Here is a 20,934-nt window from a genome sequence, read left to right as displayed (position 1 = left end):
CATTTATATGTATGTTTCCCGCACTAAAAAGTTAATTCCATAAGGGCAGTTGCCATACTGCGGTTTACTTTTTATCCCTAAAACCTTAACACATAGTGCCTGGCTTATAAGAAATCACTGTGACCAAAAAAATAAGTAAATACCCTCAAATTAACATCTACCTTCTCGCTGCATGGGAGGAGCCAGAAGAACATAAGACAGCAAGGCTTTGAGAATGAGAGGACATACAGCTGAGACCTCAAGACCTGAAGACAAGTCTATGTCCATGTCACAATTTTGCCTAGAATTACTCCTTTCCTATACAATAGCTCCCATGAGAATACAATCTATAGCAACCCAACAAATTCTTTTCAGAGGTGTTTACACAATAGACTCTGTTTCACAGAGGTTTGAAATTTATTCATCTAATTAACAAAGATGTTTGGAGCTCCAACCCTGCCCAGCCCTGAGCATTTTTGAATATGGAGACCACCTAACGTTTTCCCCAAGGAGATTGCAGGGTTGTGGGGAATTGGTTATGGTATTTAGCTTTAATCTGATGCTATTAAGACTTCTGAAAGTAAAGGGTTCTTGTGAGGTAGGACTGTCCCTATTGCAGGGAAATCAGCAGACTAAAGTTAACCATGCTCCAAAAATGTTTTTCATGTTTTACTCAGAGAGGAAAAAATGTATAAATCTCACCCAAGAGAGTAAATGTGACAACGCCCTGCACCACGGGAACAAAACATTTTTTAAGCAAATGACCAATTAGCTGATAAATAAGAACAGGACGCAGACACTGAGAAGTCAGGAAATTCAGGCTGCATGCTTATGATGTGGCTGGATCATAAGGATGGAACAAAGTTTTTTTCCTTGGAGGCATGCTCTGTCCCTGGAATCTGTGAGAATCATGGTCCAAATTCTTTTGGTGAGGGTACCAACATCCTCAGGTGAGTAAGTGCAGCAAGGGAATGGAAGACTGTAAACCTAATGCAAGTCCTCTGAACCCTAGGTCAGGCTTCAAGAACACCTAATCAGGGCGGGCCACGGTGGCTCAGCAGGTAAGAATGCTTGCTTGCCATGCCCGAGGACCCGGGTTCAATTCCCCGTGCCTGCCCATGTGAAAAAAAAAATGTTCTGGGAAATAAATGAGGGTCACTCTCCAACAACATGACTAAAATGTAGAAATGAAAAATTTACATTGCAGACATACACATATTCATATCCCAAATTTGAAAAATAAAAAAAAAAGAACACCTAATCATTGCTCAAGGCATGGGGTTGATGCTGGGAATTTTACCAATGTGTAGATGACGTCAACAAATGGACCTATGCTAGTGTGATCACAGACATACAGAAGGAGAGCTGAGAAACACGCTTAAAATTCTCCTCTGAATGCCATCCAGCTAACTGCACAAATTAGAAGCACCTACTCATGCCTGCATTTCTTCTGAAAGTTAAACTTCTGGGGTCCAGAAATGTATTTAAAGGAGAACCTGAGGATAGTTATTTGCTTTTTAATAATAATATTATTAAATATTGTACACTGTTAGCTCCAGCCTTCTCCTCCCTCTGTCCATACCCTCTGCTGTGCATATTTGCCATGCATGTTTGTATTTCTCTGACCTTGACTTGTGCTTTGGTTAATGGGTAGAAGTATTGCTGTGGCAAATCTGAGCTGAGGTCTTAAGGTGCAGTATCCAATTCCGTTTGTCTCTTGCACCCCTCCCAATAGTATGAGAAGAGCTTGTCCTGAGTAGCTGCCTCCTTAGCAACAATGAATGCACATGGCACGGACCCGAGCCCCAAATAAGCAAGGAGCCAAGCCCAACTGGACATGCAGCTTGAAGCAGCGCCACTCAGCTGATTCCAGCCTAGGTCAGTGCCACTCAGCTGATTCCAGCCTAGATTGGCAGACCCACAGCCCAGAAACATGAGCAAGAATTAGTGACTGTTGTTTAAGCCGCTGAGTTTTCAGTTAATTTGTTACACAGAAATAACTAACTGATGCAAATAATAATAACAGCCCAACTTGCCTGTAACTTGCCCAAGGTCACACAGCTAGTGAAGGGTGAGGCTACGATTCAAATCTGACTCCAAATTCTGGAGTCACCTCCTTAAACGACTTCAGCAAACCAGCCAAGGTAATTCTCTGGTGAGTTCTTCCAAGGTAGAGATGTGTGCCCTGAAATGAAGAAAAGATGAGAAAATAGGCAGATGTCCTTTGCACATGGATAACAGGGAACAAGATGCTGCAACCATACCAAAATAATTTACTCATGAGAAAATTTAGTCAGCTCTCACAAGAGAAGGGGAAAAGTATACTAAAAATAAAAAAGTAAATGAAAGCAGGATTGAAGATTAAAGAATGGCAAATCATTTTTAAAAAAAGGATGAATAAAAGACAGTCTAGCGTTACGGCTTTTGTGCTAGGATTTATCCTGTCACTTGCTAGTTCTGTGATCTCTGTGAAATAGCAATAATAAAAGTAGTTACTTCATAGCATTGTCAGAGGATTAAATGAGCTAATACATATATATAATGTGCTTAGAAGCATGTCTGGTACGTAGTTAACAGTTTGTATGTATTAGCTTAGTGCTTCCTCTAGAGGAGTACCCTACTTAACATCTGCTACTATATCTGACTCCTCCTCAGTGATGGTTTTGTTCAATGTTATAGCAGTTAGATTCAGTTGTAAACTTGGCCAGGTGAAAGTGCCTAGTTCTGTTGCTGTGGACATGAGCCAATGGTACGTGAACCTCATCTGTTGCTCGTTACATCTGCAGTCAGCTAGGAGGCGTGTCTGCTGCAATGAATGATGTTTGATTTAATTGGCTGGTGCTTAAATGAGAGAGCGCAATGTAGCACAGCCCAAGCAGCTCAGCATACCTCAGCTTGGCCCAGGCCTTTGGAGATGCAGAAAGAAAGTTGTTGGAACCCAGAAGCCTGGAGAGAAGGCCAGCAGAGACCATCCTGTGCCTTCCCACGTAAGAAAGACCTTCAGTTGAAAATTAGCTGCCTTTCCTCTGAAGAACTAACGAAATAAATCTCCTTTTATTAAAAGCCAATCCATCTCTGGTGTGTTGCATTCTTGTGGCAAGCAAACTAGAACAAGTGTCAACTTAGCTACCTGAACCACATTTCTCAGAACTCCCTAGGGAAGAATTGGCCGTGAGAGGAATTTGCATGAGACTCGGAGGTAGAAGTGAAGCAGCTTCCATTGCTCTCTGAAGGTGCTGTTACAGCTCGCACTTGTTGCTGCTCTGCTCAGCCCACCTTGGGGACCACCTTCTGCAGCTTCTTCAAGTCCTGACCAGATGTGTGTGCAGCTTCATGTTGAAGTGTCCCAGCTTCTTCTATAGGTCGCTGGTGACACCAAGGTCAGACATGGTGGGAAACAAAACAGATGTGGGTCCAGTTGGTATGCGCGGTGTTCAGTTTGTCTGTGTGCACTCCTGTGAATCTTCATAGGTTCCAGTTTATCATTCTCTTCCCCACTTCATACCTACCTTTCCTTCCAAACTGCCAGGCCGGTTGAGCTACAGTGACTTCAGGAACGGCTCCACCAGAAGGTAACAGTCTTACATGGACATCTTCAGCAGCAGACCCAGTTGTGCTAGTTCTAACCCCTATAATAAACCTGTATTTTTCTATATCATTCTGCTTCTCTTATTAAACCATGACCGATATACCCCACTGTTAAGTTAGGAGTTGAAAGCTAAGATTGTGGCATCCTTGAAAGCTCATGGTTCTTTTTTTAAAAATTTGTATCTACCACAACTCTAAGCAGTTTGGCTGTCAATTACCTGCCTCCCTTCACCCTCCACCTTCCCAGAACTTCTCTGTGGGAGGACTTTGAACCACAGGGAATGAAGATTGGCTGCTGAAATCCCCTCAGGAAAAAAAAAAATTCAATTCCTGGCTTCAGAATACTAATGGGTGGGGTTAACCACAGATTTGTAATCAGATTTTAAAATTAAAGCAGTAGGATTTGTCTAAAAATAAAAGAAAAAAAATTCTATTCACATTACTATAATTTTCAAAATTTCCGAGAATGAATTGTACAGGGTAATACAAATGCTATGAAGACGGGTCCAAATGAAATTCAGAACTTGTAACAAGAGGATACTGTGACTCAGAAGAAAGGCAACCCAGTTTGCTTTGGGTTGGTATTAGAGCAATGAAAACAAGCTCAATGTCTGCGGCAGATAAACAGTCATAGTCATATCCCTGGAAGTTTAGGACATGACTCATCTGGAGAATGAGCCCTCAATGAGGGCAGTCGTTTACCTCAGCCCTTTGGTGGTTGACACCAACAGTCCTTTTTCTCCTTTGGGACTTTGCCATTGTGAGATGCTGTGACAGCCATGTGCACCAGCCTCCCTATTCCTGCTGATCTGCCATTCACGCCTCCTGCTCCACGATGTGGTGTGCTCTCTGCCCTGAGTCTCCCACCCTCCTCAGGGGTGCCCCTTCTCTAACATCAATGGCTTTCCTTGTCATGGAGAAAAACTACTTCAGTAAACCTCTCCTAGCAAGAAGGGCCCATGGTTAGGGACTTTTGGTCTGAGATGCTACGGTTGAGTCTAGCAGGTAACAAAGAACGGAAGGGCCCAGTCCCAAAGCCAGTCAACCAGCAGGCGAGGAAAGGAACTAAAGGGGACACCAGAGGCCCCGGCTGAAGGCAATGAGAGAAGCCACAGAGAGAACATGATGGCTGGGGTCAGAGCCACAGCAAGGTCAGGGATAGAGCCTGGAGGAGAGGTTCAGAAAGGTGAGGTTGGAGAATCCCTGATCTGATGCTGGGGCTGGAGATGGAGCAGGTTGAAGGGTGCTTTGCCAGTAGGGTTGTACCAGTTGCACAGCCATCCTTTCCTCTTCATTTGACTGTTTGATTACCAGGAAACCAGAGTCCCTATGCCCATGGCCATGGGAGGGTTGCCACCCAGCAACAGTGTTGTGTAATAGAGGCATGCAATGTAGGCAAATACACAGCCTTTTACATTAGGACATATGACAACATTATCCATAAGGGCACCAAACCTGAAACTATCCCAACTACCTCAACCACAGAATGGATCAATAAATGGTGGCATTTATAGACAAACTATGGCAGACCTATACAATATAATACTACATAACAATGAAACAATGAACTACAGTTACATGGATGAAACTCACAAACACAATACTTAGTGAAAGAAGCCAGACACAAAGTGTGTACTATGATATTACATTATAAAGTTCAAAATTAGAAAAAACTGTGGTTTGGCAGTTTCTCAAAAAATTAAACATAGAATTACAATATGATCCAGTAATTCTCTCTCTATGTAGAGAATATATATCCAAGGGAAACAAAAACATGTGCCCACACAGAAACTTGTACATGAATATTTATAGCAGCATTATTTGTAATAGTCAAAAGATGGAAACAACCCAAATGTCCATCAGTGGGTGAATGGATAAGCAAAGCATGGTATATCCATACAATGGAATATTATTCAGCCAAACGGAATGAATTTCTGATGCATGCTACAACATGAATGAGTTTTGAAAACATTATGCCATGTGAAAAAAAACAGGCAAGAAAGGTCACATATTATATGATTCCTTTTATATGGAATATCCAGAATGGGTAAATTCATAGAGACAAGAAATCAGATTAGTGGTTGCCAGGAGATGGGGAGAGGGGGCGTGGAAGTGATTACTTAATGGTCACAGGGTGTTCTTCTGGAAAGATGGAAAACTTTGGAAACTATAGAGAGGTGGTTGTTACACAGCATTGAGAATACACTAAATGCCACTGAATTGTTCACTTTACAATAGTTCATGGTATGTTTTGTGAATTTCATCTCAATTTAAAAAAATCAAGAAAAACTAAATTATAGTGTTTAGAAGTGCATACTTTGATGATGTTATAACAAAAAGTAAGTAAATGATTGTCATAAAGTCAGGATAGTGGTAACCTATCTTGGGAGAGCGAAAGAGAAAGGGGCATGAGATGGGGCTTCAATGCTAGAATGTTCTATTACTTGATCTGGCTGGTGTTCATTTTTAATATTTTTCTATATGCTTTATTTTCTGAATGCATGTTATTGTCCACAATAGAACAAGGGGAAAAACGACAATAAAGAGAACTGGTGAGGGTGTTAGGAAAGCTGTAGCTCCAGGTTTTGTCACCAGCTGTGAGGTAAGTTGCCTCTCGGTCTTCAGCTTCCTTATCTATAAAATGAGGAGATTGGATGTGATGATTTCAGAGTTTATAATTCATTTAATTCTCCAAGCACTTCTGGCAGGAGGACACCCAACATTATGCTTACAAAGAAAGAAACTATTAAGAGAGGCCTGATGGCATCACGGTTAGACTTTGAAGCCAGAAGTTCCTGGAATGGAATCTTAGCTCTGCCCTTCTCTCTTCAGGTTATTACTTCAGCTCTCTGGGCTGTGCTTTTCTCCACTACAATATTGTTAGTTGAAATAACCTTCCTTAGAGGTTGCTGAGATGATAAAAAGGGATGTCGTATACAAAATGCCTGGTTCAGTGTTTGGACTCAAGAAAGCTCTGGGTAACCGATGACTAGTTAACCTGACAAAAGCCAAAGATCAATGCCACAAATTAGCCTTGAATACCTAATGTGTAGTCTTAGTTTTTACATCGTCTGATTTCCTTTAATCCTCTCCTCAACTCTGTGAAGTGATTTGTTCTTCTGAGTTTTTACAAACTGATGGAGTTGGAGCTAAAAAAGGAGGAAGTCAGTCATATGCTCAAAGCAGGTCTTTAGAAAGATTTCTTGGGCAGCTGTGGGCGGACAGGTGAGAAGGAATAGAGAAAGGGCGATGGTGAAGAGAGCAGTCAAGAGAGAATGGCAATAGTCCAGGCAAGGCAGGAGAGGGCCAGACCGAGGGCAGACACCAGGGGTTGCAAGTGTCATGGACAGGGTCATATCAATGTCGAGGAACATTGGAAAATGTCTGCTGGGTGAATGAATGACTGAATGGTGTGGATGTAGGTGTGGAGGCTATGAGCAGTTTGGGGTTAGTGATGAGGCAGGAGTTTCTGTTGGAGCTGGGAGGGAGTGGGGTGAGATGGGTGGCACAGCCACACCTCATCGTGGACATGCTGCTGGGTGTGAGAGGTTAGAGGGACACTGGTTCGAGAATCTGGTCAGCTGGAGTGAGAGCAGAGGTCACAGTCCAGTCTGGGCTAAGGGTGCAGAACTTGAATTCAAGTCCCCTTCTGGTCCCACTTCATCCTCTCCTTACTGAAATCTTTATTGGTAGTGGGGGTAACTTTGGGAAACAGAGTCAACCTTTCTCCTACCTTTCTTTCTATTTAGACTTGCATTTCAGACAAATGAGCCTCATCACTAGTTCTTGGTCAGCTATGCATTTGACCTATCACTACTCTCAGGACTAACTTTACGAATAGGTCATCATCTAAACGACAGGACCCTCAAAACATCAGTGCCTGAAATCCCACTACAAGAAATCACACACTTTAGATCAAACATTCTGCTTCCTGTGACCTTTAGAAAAAATGCAAATGTCCCAGAGAAGATATGCAGTATAATTCTCCAATCCCCTAGAAAGATTAACATCTTAAATATTTCTCTCTGTGACAGGAGGGTAGGATACAGGAAGACCTTTGGCCTCAGAACAGCAGAGGGTAGGGGGCAGTGAAAGGGACCAAAAAATGCTTTCAAAGACGGCAGGCCAGGGTCAGAGGAGATAAACATCATATATTTTACTACCATGAAAATTTTCTTGCTCAACCTAATCTCTTACTCTTCTCACATACTTGATTGACTGGAGAAAAAGGGTAGAGAGGAAAAGGGTTACTATGTGCCAAGTATTGTAAGGTTTCTGACAAACATGAATTCATGGAACATCAGAACAGATGAGAGGGACATTTGTACTGCATCTCAGAGAGGCCATTTGTTCATCCACCCGGTGGGAGGAGCAGTGTGTGGTGGTGAAGCACGCGCTGTGGTGACCTCAGATCCCTGCTCCACTCTTTGCCAGCTGGGTGACCTTGGACAAGTTGCTCAACCTCCTTCTGGTGCTGCTTACTTCTCCTCTCAGGGTTGGGGTGAAGACTAAATTGGGGGAAGCAAATGAAAAGATCAGGTCTCCGCAAACTTTGGGTATGCTCTCAGCCATGCTAGGCAGTGGGGAGGCCCTTTGGGCACAAAGACAGCAAGCCTGTCCCAGCTGAGCCCAAACTGGGATTTGGAGTCTGGTTGTTTGTGGGACTCATGGCTGGTGACTTCTTGGACGTCTATCTGGGAATCAATGTGCTTTTTTCCTTTGGCTGAAGGAGGAGAAATGGGTTTCTTTGGGAGGAGCTGGGGAAGGGGCTTGGAGAAGGACTAGAGAGAGGCTGGGCTGGCATCTGCCCCCCTACAGCCATGAGTAACAGACCCTTGACTGGAGCTAGCCCCACACTCCTTTTACCACGTATCCTTGGAGGGAGAGACACAGAGGGTAAAAGTGTCCTACACCCTCCCTCTTTCCCCTGCTGGTCCAGCATCCTCGTGGCAGCAGGCATGGCCCAGAGTCTCACATCCAGAGGACAGACTCACCCTCCTCACCTCGTGTTCCACCCTGGTATGAAAGAAAAGGCCAGGATACCCCCTGCCCAGTTGGCACAATCAATAGCTAGCTATTCATTGGCAAAACAACTGTCCCATTGATCAAGGACTGGTTTTCTGCCAAGCATTGGGAGTGCTTCAAAGTGCATTCTAGTCAATTCTGACTAGATTCCAGGCCAGCAGGTCTGGTTTTGGTTCTCCCCTTCCTTCTTGTTTATTTGGTTCCATAAGTGTGGAGGGGATCCATCACATGTCTGGGTGCCCACATCTAGGCAGGTTACCAGGAGGGACTGGCAAGAGGAGCCGACTTTAAACACCATCCATCATGGCTGGAAGGAAATTGACAAATCCTTGAATAAAAATGTCAAGGTCACTGGCCCCTGATGAGGGTTTTGGGGCAGAAGACCGGGCACATGTGGCTGGCCAGCCTCCCAGTGGAGGGTTCACCTTTCCCAGGCATGTCATTTTACTTGGAGGTACAGAAAATTTTAAAGTTCTCTTTCAGGACTGCACTTAAATTGAGAGTCTTTGGGGAGGTCTGAGGAAAAGCTGCTTTTGTGTCTACTGTGGAGGGTGCAGTTGGGCTGGGGGTGGGGTTTAATCGCTGAGACTTCCCCTGATGAAATGGTCCTTACTCATTTGCCTGGCGTGAGCTGGGCTCAGCCCTGGCAGTGGTGTATTTTTCCATCCTCCTTCGCGTGAAATTCCAGGGTTAGTTTTGTGTCACTTTGGATCTTGGTGAAACAATGTGCCAAAGTTCCAAAGGAAGATTAATGGAAAAACTCTCCTCCCAAGTGCCAGGAAAATATTTTTCCCCTTTTTAGCATGAAAACAAAGTAGTGTCAGCTGAGGAGTCCAAAGAGATGAGGAAGTGAGTGTTCCCTTGGTTAGCTGGAGCTCCTGCTCTGCCCTTTTTACTGGTCCTCTCTTCTAAGCAGGACTTTAGTTTTTTCTTTCTCTCGGGATCTCACTTGTCAATCGAAAATAGAGAAAATCTGTCAGCAACTGACGTCTGTCCCTTGCTTTCTCCACGCACGCTGCTGTCCTGATAGAGGTCCATTTGATCTGAGGACAGCCTCACAATGGAGATTGTTCTCATACCAGATATGGAAACAGGCCCAGGCTGATAATTAGAGTCCTCCAGGCCACACAGCAATGAACTAATGCAGCTGGAATTCAAATCTGGGCCTGTGTGCCACAGGTTCTTTCTACAATGCCACATCACTTCCTGGCAGAGTGTCTGGCACTTCAGTGCTCAGCATGCATGAGACAATGAAAGAAAGAAGGAGTCAATGAATGAAGACCACTTCGGATTCAGATGACTTTGATTGACTTTATCATCTTCACTTCCATGAGATCTTCTTCTCAATGTGTTTCAGGTTCTTCACTGTCAGAACTGACAAGAAAATGCTTGTCCTGCCTGTGCCCTGGGTTGGTTCAGGAAGGAGGAAGGTCTGTGTGGTAGGATAGCAAAATCACTTGGGAAACCACTCAGCTGTGTTGACCTTTGGGATGTCAACTCATGTCGCTGAGCCTACAGAAAAGGCAAGAGTAGCTCCTTCACCTTGACTTTTTGTGAAGATGAAATGAGATGTAGTTTATGAAGTCCTTGGCACATGGTAGTGCTTATTAGCTGTTTTGTTTCATTCTAAAGACATTTTAATTCAGGATTCCCATGCCTAGGGGAGGGGAGGAATCCAGGAACCCCTCAAGAGTGTATGGACATTTTGCTTGGCTGTGCATTTGTCTGGGAGTTGGTCCATAACTTTCATTTGCTTCTCAAAAGGGTTCATGACCTAAAAACATTTAAGAACCGCTGCAGTCAAATTTGATATTTGACCCATGGTTAAAAACCACTGAGCTAAGAATATAAGTGTCCACATGTTCCTGGAATCATGCTGGGGGCTATTCAAACAAACAGAACAGGAAGAATCTTCATCTTTTAGGAGTTCACGATTTAAATCTGGGCAAACTTGTAAGTGGATCCTCTGGCAGAATCATGCTATGTGGCAGGAGACATTTGATGGTTGAATTAAGTACACATGTGACTAAATACCATAAGTGATGTCAGTGGGACAGAAGAAAGTTCATAAATATTCACCATGTGTATAAAAGCAATAGGTATTTACTTAAATTTTTAGAAACAGTATAGTAACGTATATAAAACTAAAAATTTCCCATTTTAACCACTTTCAAGAATGCAGTTCCATACTATAATTACATTCACAATATTAGGGATCACCAATAGTCATTGATGATTCACTTTTTTTATTCTCTTTCAGCTCGCCTTCCAAGGGCATATCTAACAGCCAACAATTGTTAGAAACTTCCTCTGTGCCACATAGTGAGTTTTTTGCTCTGAATGCTCGATTTTGCCTAATCCTTACAAGCACCCTATGGGGTAGGTACAAGAATTATCTCCATTTCATATAGGAAGAAGCTATGCTTCAAAGAGGTTACATAGGCGGGCCGCGGTGGCTCAGCGGGCAAAGTGCTTGCCTGCTATGCCGGAGGACCTCGGTTCGATTCCCGGCCCCAGCCCATGTAACAAAAACGGAGAAACAGAATACAATAAAACAAGAAAATGTTTAAAAATGTTTCCCTTTCTTCCTTCCTTCCTTCCTTCTATCCTTCCTTCCTTCTCTCTGTCTTTCCTTTAAAAAAAAAAAAAAAAAAAAAAAAAAAAAAAAAAAGAGGTTACATAATTTCTCCAAGTTTGTATAGTTAGTAAATGGCAACTCTCAAAATCATAAGAGTTGTCCTGTCGCTTGTCTTTGAAAATTTCCTCCTTCCTTTGTCATCTCTTTTAGATCAGAAATTGTGTATCAATTAGGATGTTTTTGGCTAATAGTAACAGAAACCCCCAGTTTGAGTGGTTTCTTAAAAAATAGGGAACTTTCTTTTGTCATCTAACAAAGAGACTGGGGGTTCAGCCAGCTCTGGGCTCTGCTCCATTTCTCTGTGATTCTCCTGGTTCCTGTTGGTATCAGCCAGGGAGGTGGGCAAGGTGACTGGGGTAGTTTTTGTTGGGCCCAGATTTAGCAATGACCACAGGAAGAGCTGGGGATTGTCTCTTCTTGGATCTCTTTCTTAGGAAGATATTGCCCCAAATGCCCTGGAAAATTCCCCTTGTGTCTCATTGGCCAGGCTACAGACACATGCCCATTCCTGAAGCAATAACTACCTGTCAAAGGGAACGAGATTGTCACGGTGGGCTTGCTAACTATATGGGGTCCAATGGGTGTTCAGAAGTCAACTTAATCAAGTGGGGTCTTTGAAACAAGAAATTTTCTGGGGTTGGTCTAACTTCTTGACCATTTTTTTTTTTTTATCTCTGCCACTGTTTCTTCATTTGCAAGGCTGTGATATTAGCATTTATCTCACAGGCTGTCCTAAGGATTGAATGAGATGGTATTTGTGTAATTGATGGTATTTGTTGCTGTTCTGGTAAACTCCCAAACACTATTTCAGGGAAACTCTATAGCTTGGTAGGACTGTTGAGAAGATTCTTTGTCCTCCCCCTGCCTCTCAATGGGTGTGTGACCCACAACAGACTTTATTAGAACTTTCCTCATGAAATCTGAACGTTAAACAGGGAAACAAAAAACTGGAAATGGCTGGAGGTGAGTAATCCTTATATAAGCAACCTTAAGAGACTACCCCCTAGGTTGAAGAGACCCCCAGACCTTCTCTAGGTCCTATCCTCTCCCAGTTCTCTGAGCTTCTACATGGCCTTTTGTTTTAGGTCAGGTTCCCTTGAAACAGAGCCTGAGGTAAGGTTCTTGGCATATGATTTATTGATGCTCTTAGGAAAAACCTGTAGGAATGTGAGGGTAGCAAGACAGAGTAAGGGAAGGAGAGAAGCAAGGATGTTATCTCAGTTGGAGTCTAACCTCAAGCTAATAGGGGAGCTGTGAAGTATGAATTTCACCACAGAGTAAGTCCTGCCTTGAGGCAAGATTTGGCCTTTTTGTCCCCACTATCCCTCATCGGTCAGCTGTTGGAGGGGGATAAATTCCAGGACTGTCGGCTCCTGTTGGCAGAGGGCAATTCTCTGGAGAAGGAGACAGCTCTGAGCTGTTAGTAGACAACAGTCAGTGGCTGGGGGATGAATACACCCACCAAGTAGAGAAGATCTGGGTGGAGAATCGACAGCATTCATTACAATGTGCTTAAATTAGCCAGAATTGGTTTCTGTTGCTTGTGTGCTTGTTTGAAGCTGTTATGTACCCCAGAAAAGCCAGGTTCTTCTAATCCATTCTTGTGGGGGCAGACTTATTGTTGGGTGGGACCGTTTAATTAGGCTGTTTCCATGGAGATGTGACCTACCCAATTTAAGGTGGGTCTTAATCCTTTACTGGAGTCCTTTTTGAAAGAACACAGATCTCAGAGCCAGAGATGTTTGGAGATGGAGAAGCAAAAATGCCAGGGAGAAGCTAAGAGAGGAAGAAACACCCAGAGACATTTTAGGAACAGCCACTGAAACCAGAAGCTGGGAGAAAAAGACAAGTGGATGTCACATGTGCTTTCCCATGTGAGAGAGGAACCCCAGATGCTATCGACTTTTTTTTCATAGTCAAGGTATCTTTCTCTGGATGTCTTAATTTGGACGTTTCATGGCCTTAGAACTGTAACTTAGTAACCTAATAAAATACCCTTTGTAGAAGCCAATCCATTCCTGGTATATTGCATTCCTGCAGCTTTAGCAAACCAAAACAGCCTGTGATCAAAAAACCCTGACTAATGCATTCTGCAAAGTGCCTGGTTGCTTTTATTATTTTTATGATGATAATTATTAGCTATTACCCCCACAGATGTACTCAGAAGGTACATGGCTTCTGAAGAGATGTAAGGAGCCTGCTATAAACCTTATGTAACGAGGTGAGTATCAGACTACTTTTCTTAAGAGAAAATTTGCAGAAGTGGTATTGAAATCCTTCGAGCTATTTTATTTCTCAAAATTCTACTGGCTTTTTAAAAAAAAGAAAAATGGAAGTTAAGAGGGAAGCCGAGGAAGCTTTGGCTCTAAAACAACCCCTCTCAATTCCCCTCCCACCACGAACATAATTAAATGATAAATTCTACTCTTTTAAAAGGAGTGTTGGTCTATTCGGATTCTCAGAGGTCCCTTGGACCCCATGTCCAAGGAAGGATGGGAACTACAATATAAATGTTATTGTATTTGATGAGTCAAGTATGTCATCTATTCAGCAAATACATTATTTGCAATTCCCAAAGCTTTCCTTAGCAACCGTTTCTTTTTTCCCTGTCTGCGTGTATGTTCACTCCTCTTTCATTAAAAAAATACCTTCAGGCTCTCTGCTGAGCAAATTTGAAGATGCACAGCTGAATCACAGAGATCCAGCCCTTAATGAAATTGTAGACTAGAAAAGGAAATGTGGACATAAAAATACATATCTCAAAGAAGAATGCAATGCATGTCCTACCTAAGTTGGAGACAGACAAAACACCTACAGAGGTTTAGAGGAGCTTTGGAGGAACTTCCAATGAGAGGCTCAAGAAGGCATCAACTGGTGTCTGTGTGGTATTGTGCCTTGGCAGATGATCTAGATTAGACCTTCAGAGATGGTCCTTCTTGATGGAGAGGATAGTATCAGCAAAGGCACCAAGACACAGGAAATTATGAGTGTATTTTGAAGGCATCATGTAGCTTGGTTTGCAAGTGGCCCTTTACATATAGACATGACATTCCTGAGAGACCTGCAAAAGTGGCTTGTTCATCCATTGCTCATTCAGCTGAAAGATACCCATGTCTGCTTGCCTGGTGTCCACCATAATGGAGGACAAAGATCTCGGCAAAAGCCAGGCAGAGAATGAAATGGGAATTTAAAGATCTGGGGGCAGTGAGGGAGTAGAAAGTCTTTGGGTCTTTCCTTAGGAGGTAATGAATTTGGCCTGTGAGGCTAGAGCAAAGTCAGGTGTGGCTCTTAACAGGAGATAAGACCCAAGCAAGGCCAAGAACTAGGAAAATATCTGGATATTGGAAACTAGGAAGCACAATCTGGTGTTCCTAGATTTCTGATAAACTCTCACCTAGACCATGTATCAGAGAGTATATTCTAGGCCTCAAAGTCCAGGTTGGTGTTACCACAGAACAGAATATTATCTCATTAAAGCTAATGATGCCTCTGTGATATTGAAACCTATCAGAGCAACCAACTCAGACCAGCCCAACCCAGCCTATCCACATATATAATGGAGTGTACTGTAACTGCGAACATTACTATCTGAGAGAACTTGGGCAAGCTACTTAGCCTCTCTGTATCTCTCATTCTCACCTGTAACATGGAGGTTTAACAGGATCTAGTCCATAGGATTGTTGTGAAGATTAAATAAGTTAACACATGAAAGGTGCTTAGCACAGTCTGTGTTGATCTGTTTATATATTGATTCCAAACTCAAGTGGGGCAACTGCCAGCTAGATTATCCTAAACAGGGAATCAGAGAGATGAGGCGCAGCTCCTGGGAACCCAGCATCCTGGAAGCCATTGGAAACAGCCAGCATCACAGGCCTGCTTAACACCTGGTGCTGGAGACCAGGGGCCTCTTCCCTAGGAAAGGGCTCGGGCCACACCACCAACAGCTGGTAGAAACTTCCATCTTGAATCTGGGATAGGATTAATATGTGTACAGAGAAGGAAAAAAATGTTAGTGTCTTATCCCTTCTCAGTATCATTGCATCCAGAGAGCTGTTCCCCTCAGTACCTGCTCCTCTTCAACCATACAAGGAAATGGAGTCATTTCTTGAAAGATTCTCTTGGAGGGAAAAATGCGTTTATGGAGGGGAGAAGTGGAAAGACCTTGGGCATTAAAGAATGCAATTCTCCAGATGATATCCTTGGGGTTGTTGGGGTCAACAAAAGGGTATGAATGTGCTGTCAAGAGAGGTTTATCTGTTTGAGCAGCAACAGAGAAGAGGGCACTGACATTACTAATGGAAAGTGAGAGCAGGAAGAGTGAGGGGCCCAGTGAATGTCTTATTGACTACGGTTGACAGGATTTCTCAGTGCCTGGGAGTGTAGAATCACATAGGAGTTCAGAAATGCATGAGGCTTATTTTCCTGGGGGCTAGACACTGACCTACTTCTTATGGGCCATTCTCCTCCTGAGATATTGGCCTTTTCTTGAGCTGACATAATCTTTCCAAAGCCCTCGGGTAGTGGGGCATAGGGCAAAATGCTCACTAAATAAAAGGCATCTTTACTCCTGCACTTATTTACTCTCTGTTATATGAAGAATTGTAAGGAAATAAAGATGTTAAAAGATGGTATTTGAATTTAACATCTCCATCCTCTAAAAGAGGATCTCCATCTCCTAAAGAGATACTTGTAACTAGGGAGGCCATACCTGCTTGCACCAGTTGTCCCCATGTAATTATTAATAGCGCCCCGTCCCCTTACCACTATCACAGGTGTCCTAGTTGGGCCATAAATTACATAGTCATCTGTCTTGGTTTGATTTCCGTCAGAAGCACACCTTGAGATAAGGATTCAAATACAAGTAGTTTTGGGGGGAAGTGCAGAAAACTCACTGGTAGGAGAGTGGAAGAGTGAGACAAGGAAGGGAAGGCAGCTAATGAAGAGTGTGCTATGAAACTAGCTACCACAGAGGGAATTCAGAGCTTAATCCTGAAGAAAAACTCTGGGAAATGGTGAAAAAATGCATGCCTTGGAATTAGCCCACAGGAAAGGCAAGGGAGTTGGGGAGTTTATATACCAATTACCAAGAGGTAAAGGTTTGCTCCTGGGGGATGTTAATTTCCCAGCACTTCTGGCCTGCTTTATGTGCAGAGTGACCATCTGTGATTCTGGGGGTAAAAATCCTGCAGGCACAGAGATGCAGGTTGCACAGTTGGACGTCCACCAGAGCCTACTAGAAGGTCCAAGGAATGTGGGAAGGTAGTGCCACCATCTGCTACGTTACCGTAGGTGTAACTTACCCTTCTCTCCGTCATTCAGCTGGCATTCCATCAGCCCCAAGCTCAACAATAATTTCTGGCTCCCAAAATTTAATAGAATTTCTCTTCAACCTATTCACTGGCTCCCCTGGTTCTTTTCATCACTGCTCATCCTCCTCCTCTTCAAGCTCTTTGCTTACTTGGCTTCGGTGACCCTGCTTTCTCTTAATTCTTTGATGCTCCTATTGCCTTTTGATAATTGCAGACACTTATCAAAAGCTCTCTTTGCTTCTCTCCCTTGAGAATTTTCTACATCCATGACTTCAACTGCTACCTCCAGGTACATGGCTCCTAAATTAATAATATACCCTTAAACTCATGAGTTATTTTAATCCATACAAAACCTCATGCTGTCTGGAGTCTTTTTGATCATAGGTCTAGTGTCTAGTGCTCTTCTCACTACAGGTGCATCCACCTCCATTCCCCATTGCCTGCTCAATGTCTCCGCTTTTATGTTCTGCTAAATTTAACATTCTTAAAGCTTGATATTCCATTTTTCTCTATGCTGATCCTCAGCTCTAGAAATACTAGTTTCCTCACTGGCCCTCAAAGAAGGCTTGTGCCTCCCTCTTTCCCATTTGAGCTCATTTAATAGCTTCTGCCTGGGCAACTTCCCCTCTCCTCTGCATCTATTCTTATAGTCAAGTCTTATGAGCCTAACTCAAACACAGTTAGCAAAAAGGAAAAAAGAATTGGCTCTGTTGAGTAATCTCTGGGAAAGGAAAGAGTCTGCAAAGTTTTGGGGACAACTGGAACCAAGCTCTCCAGTGTCATCAGTGATTTCTTGCCTGATCTTTGATCTCAGCCTCCTTCTCTCAACCCAGCCTCCCTCATAGGGCAGATCCCATGGCCACCAGAAGCTTCTCCTCACAACTTATGCAAGTGGGACTGGATTCTTTTCTCTTAGTTTCAGTTAAAAATTAAAAAAAAAAAAGAATTCTAATTGCTGGACTTGAGTCTATGTCTACTCAAGCAGCCGAGGTGCAGGGTGCTATCTATCATTGGCAGCCTTATCTAGAATCAATTTCAAATGATTGGAATAGTGGGAGAAACAACTCCCAAAAGTAAGGGTGACATGTTCCCAGAAGAGTAAGAGAGGGGTGCTGAGCAGAGAAGAAAATTCCTATTATACAATTTCACCTCTTTTTGAAATCCCAATTCTCCCACCCAGCCTTTTCTGATATTCTAGCCCCATGGGTGCTTTGTTCTCTGAATGGCCACCACTCTTCTTGGAGGTTCTACTTATTTGTCATTTAATCTGAACTTGTCTTATGCTGTCTCTTCTCTTATTAAAAAAATCCAATATTTTATTATTATTTTTAACTGGCCACATTTAGATTATTTTCTCACTAGCTGGGCTGTTGTTGGACAATGTCCTAGTTTACTTTTTACAATTTTTTTTTTTTTGGCATGGGCAGGCTTCGGAAAATGAACCCAGTCTCTGGCATGGCAGGTAAGAACTCTGCCACTGAGCCACCCTTCCCTATCCTGACCTAGTTTACTTTTAAGATACCCTAGCATGAGATCTTGCCTAGAACGGCTCAAAACCAGGTTGTCTATTTAACTTGGTTCCTGGTGGGGCATTATCCATGTTGAATATATATCAACCTGGGAAGTCTGATGGAGAAAAAACCCTGTGCTGAGGGTCAGGGGACCCTGATTTTCACATGAGTCATGAGAAGTTGGGCAAATCATAACTTCCTTTATGTCATGGATTTTCTATCTGTGAAATGATGACAATAAAATGTGTCCTAACTCTTTGGGTTATTGTGAGAACACTGGGAGTGATAAAAAGAAAATTGCTATATAAATACAAGTTATGTTTGTTCATGTAATTCAAAGAGAAAACTCAAATTTTACCAATGAGGTATCATTTTCAGGTACAATTCCTGCTACCAAGATTGTATTTACACATTGTTTCATTCCTTAGATAACTCTACTTCACCACCTAGAAACATGACCAGTGGTTAAATCAATTGTTTAATTAACTGTCTAAAATGTCACGGAATTTAAAGAAAATCTAATAGAAGACTGATTTCCAAAACTTTCTGAAGGGAAAACTCTTTTCTTCCTCTTGCCATGAAAGTGACAAATTGGCAAATTATGACTTCACTGCTAGGTCATTTTATTGACTTCTGTTTTTTTCTGACTTCTAACAAGTGTTTAAATACCTACTTTCAGTAATAAAATGTTGATGTAATGCATTTTTTCTTTTGAAGTAAACATCAGCCTTTTCTTTCTCCTTTGCCAGAGTCCAGATTCTAATTCTCTTCTCTCAAGCTGCAGATAACCCATTCAAAGTTGCTCACTGCCTTGCAGTATCAGATACAGTAGAATGGGTCAATAGGGCCTGTGCTGGTTCGAAACTGTTGGTACTCCAGAGAAGCCATGCCCTTTAATCCTCATTCAATATTGAATATTAAAGATGGGATCTTTTTTATTATTTCCATGGAGACATGATTCACCCAACTGTGGGTGGTAACTTTTGATCAAGTAGTTTCCATGGAGATGTGCCTCCACCCATTCAACGTGAGTTTGCTTACTGGAGTCCTTTAAGAGGGAGCCGTATTGGAAAATGTTTCAGAGCCAAAATTGCCCACATGTCAGAGACCTTTCAAGATACAGAAGGAAAATATCCCCAGGGAATCCTTATAAAATGTGAAGCCGGGAGAGAAAGCTGGCAGATGTCACCATGTGCCTACCCAACTGACAGAGGTGTTCCAGATGGCATCAGCCTTTCCTGAGTGAAGGTAACCTCTTGTTAGTGCCTTAGTTTGGACATTTTCACAGCCTTAGAACCATAAACTTGCAACTTAATAAAGTCCTCTTTTAAAAGCCATTGCATTCTGGCTGCTTTAACAAACTAAAATAGGGCCCAATCTTTACCTTAAGTGGAGAAGATAAATGACAAGCAAACCATTATAATTATCTAATTATATAGGTAACAATTCTCTAAGACCATGTATGAGTCAGGGTAGATTAGCTGCTGTAACAAACAACCCCCAATTTTCTTGGCTTTGTATACTAAAAGTCTGTTTCTCACTCATACAAAGTACGGTGTGCATATTCCTGGTTGGATGGCTCTCCTACAAGTGGTAATGCAGGCATCCAGGCTCATCTACCTGGTGATGCCACCATCTCCAACTTTTGGTCTCCAAGGTCACCATGAAAGAGAAAGATAATGTGCATAAGGCACACTGGATACTTAGCTACCTCAGCCTGGAAGTGACAGACATGACCTCTGCTCATATTCCATTATCCAGTACATGGACTGACAGAGATGGTGGGTAATCTTTTCCCAGCCACAAATGCACAGGTAGGTACTAATTTTTCAGGTGACAAAATTGAGAGGTTAAGGAATTTACCCAAGGTCACACAGCCAGTATTGTGTTGAGAAATAAGATTTAAATCCAGGTTTGTTTGATTCAAAGTTTGTGCTGTAGCCACTCTGCTCTGCCAGTTTCCTTGCCATGTCCATGTGGCAGGCTCCAGACTATGGAAAGGCTCTGCTGTGCGTGGTCCTCTTATTGAACCCATTTTTTTTTCCTGGTTTGGACCCCTCTGGAGGGGTGGTTTTGCTGTTGCTTTAACTTTCTGGCTAGATTTCCTCACAGGCCTTGGTTATAGCTTTAGCTGTTGCTAGTTCGCCACAATTCTCTCTTCTCCAATTGCATTCATAGTTCTAGGGAAAGTTTCTCTTTGCGACATGGAAAATGAAGGAATAGGAATAGAGATTTCACAACTGGGGAGTAGCAATTTTGATATATAATGAGGTATCTTTGGCTATAAAATGGTCACATTATCTTATAGTTCCAATTCCAGTAGGTTAGGAAATGGTCAGTATTAAAGGCTAGCAGGGTATTAGGAACCTTGAAACAGGAAACCAAAAGTGGATTTGGATAATGAAAGCAATTCATTTTGTGAGCAGGAGTCTCTCCCCCAGCCTCTACTCAGAAGCCATAGGACACATATGTATAATAGGCTCTTCGTCTTTGGTTTTTGGCTGGACCAAAGCAGATGCTATGCCTACATTCAGTCTGCTTTACGGAAATATATGAGAGAAATATCCACTCCATCCACAATGCTGATTATACTGCACTTCCAGCTACTAAGGCTGTATAATAAGCCCAGAACGTAGTAGATTGAATATTCATTTATTATGTTCACATATTTGGTGGGTCAGAAATTCAAACAGATAGCTTGTATTTGCTTCCCAATATCTGGAGCCTCAGTTGGAGGACTCAGCAGCTGGGGGCTGGGATCAACTGAAGACTCCTTCATTTGCAAGGCTGGTGATTGCTAATGACTTTTAGCTAGGAGCCTCAATTCCTCTTCCCCTGGGCCTCTCCAGGGACTGGCTCTATGTGGGCTAGTTAGGGCTTATTC

At 42.7% G+C, this 20,934-nt stretch overlaps 1 long non-coding RNA gene across 1 annotated transcript in view; it reads right to left on the bottom strand.

Annotated features, from left to right (window-relative positions):
* Window positions 1–1,936: 1,936 nt before the first annotated feature.
* LOC143657544 (uncharacterized) overlaps window positions 1,937–20,934 on the bottom strand; it is a 114,898-nt gene continuing 95,900 nt past the window's right edge. The window contains exon 3 of the long non-coding RNA XR_013162893.1: window positions 1,937–2,164. This is a non-coding gene — a long non-coding RNA (uncharacterized LOC143657544). The remainder of the gene's footprint in view (window positions 2,165–20,934) is intronic.

Source organism: Tamandua tetradactyla, chromosome 15 (assembly GCF_023851605.1).
Source record: "Tamandua tetradactyla isolate mTamTet1 chromosome 15, mTamTet1.pri, whole genome shotgun sequence".
In the NCBI taxonomy this organism is placed as follows: domain Eukaryota; kingdom Metazoa; phylum Chordata; class Mammalia; order Pilosa; family Myrmecophagidae; genus Tamandua; species Tamandua tetradactyla.
The sequence above is the reverse complement of the archived record's forward strand: the minus strand, read 5'-3'. Positions and strand labels throughout refer to the sequence as shown.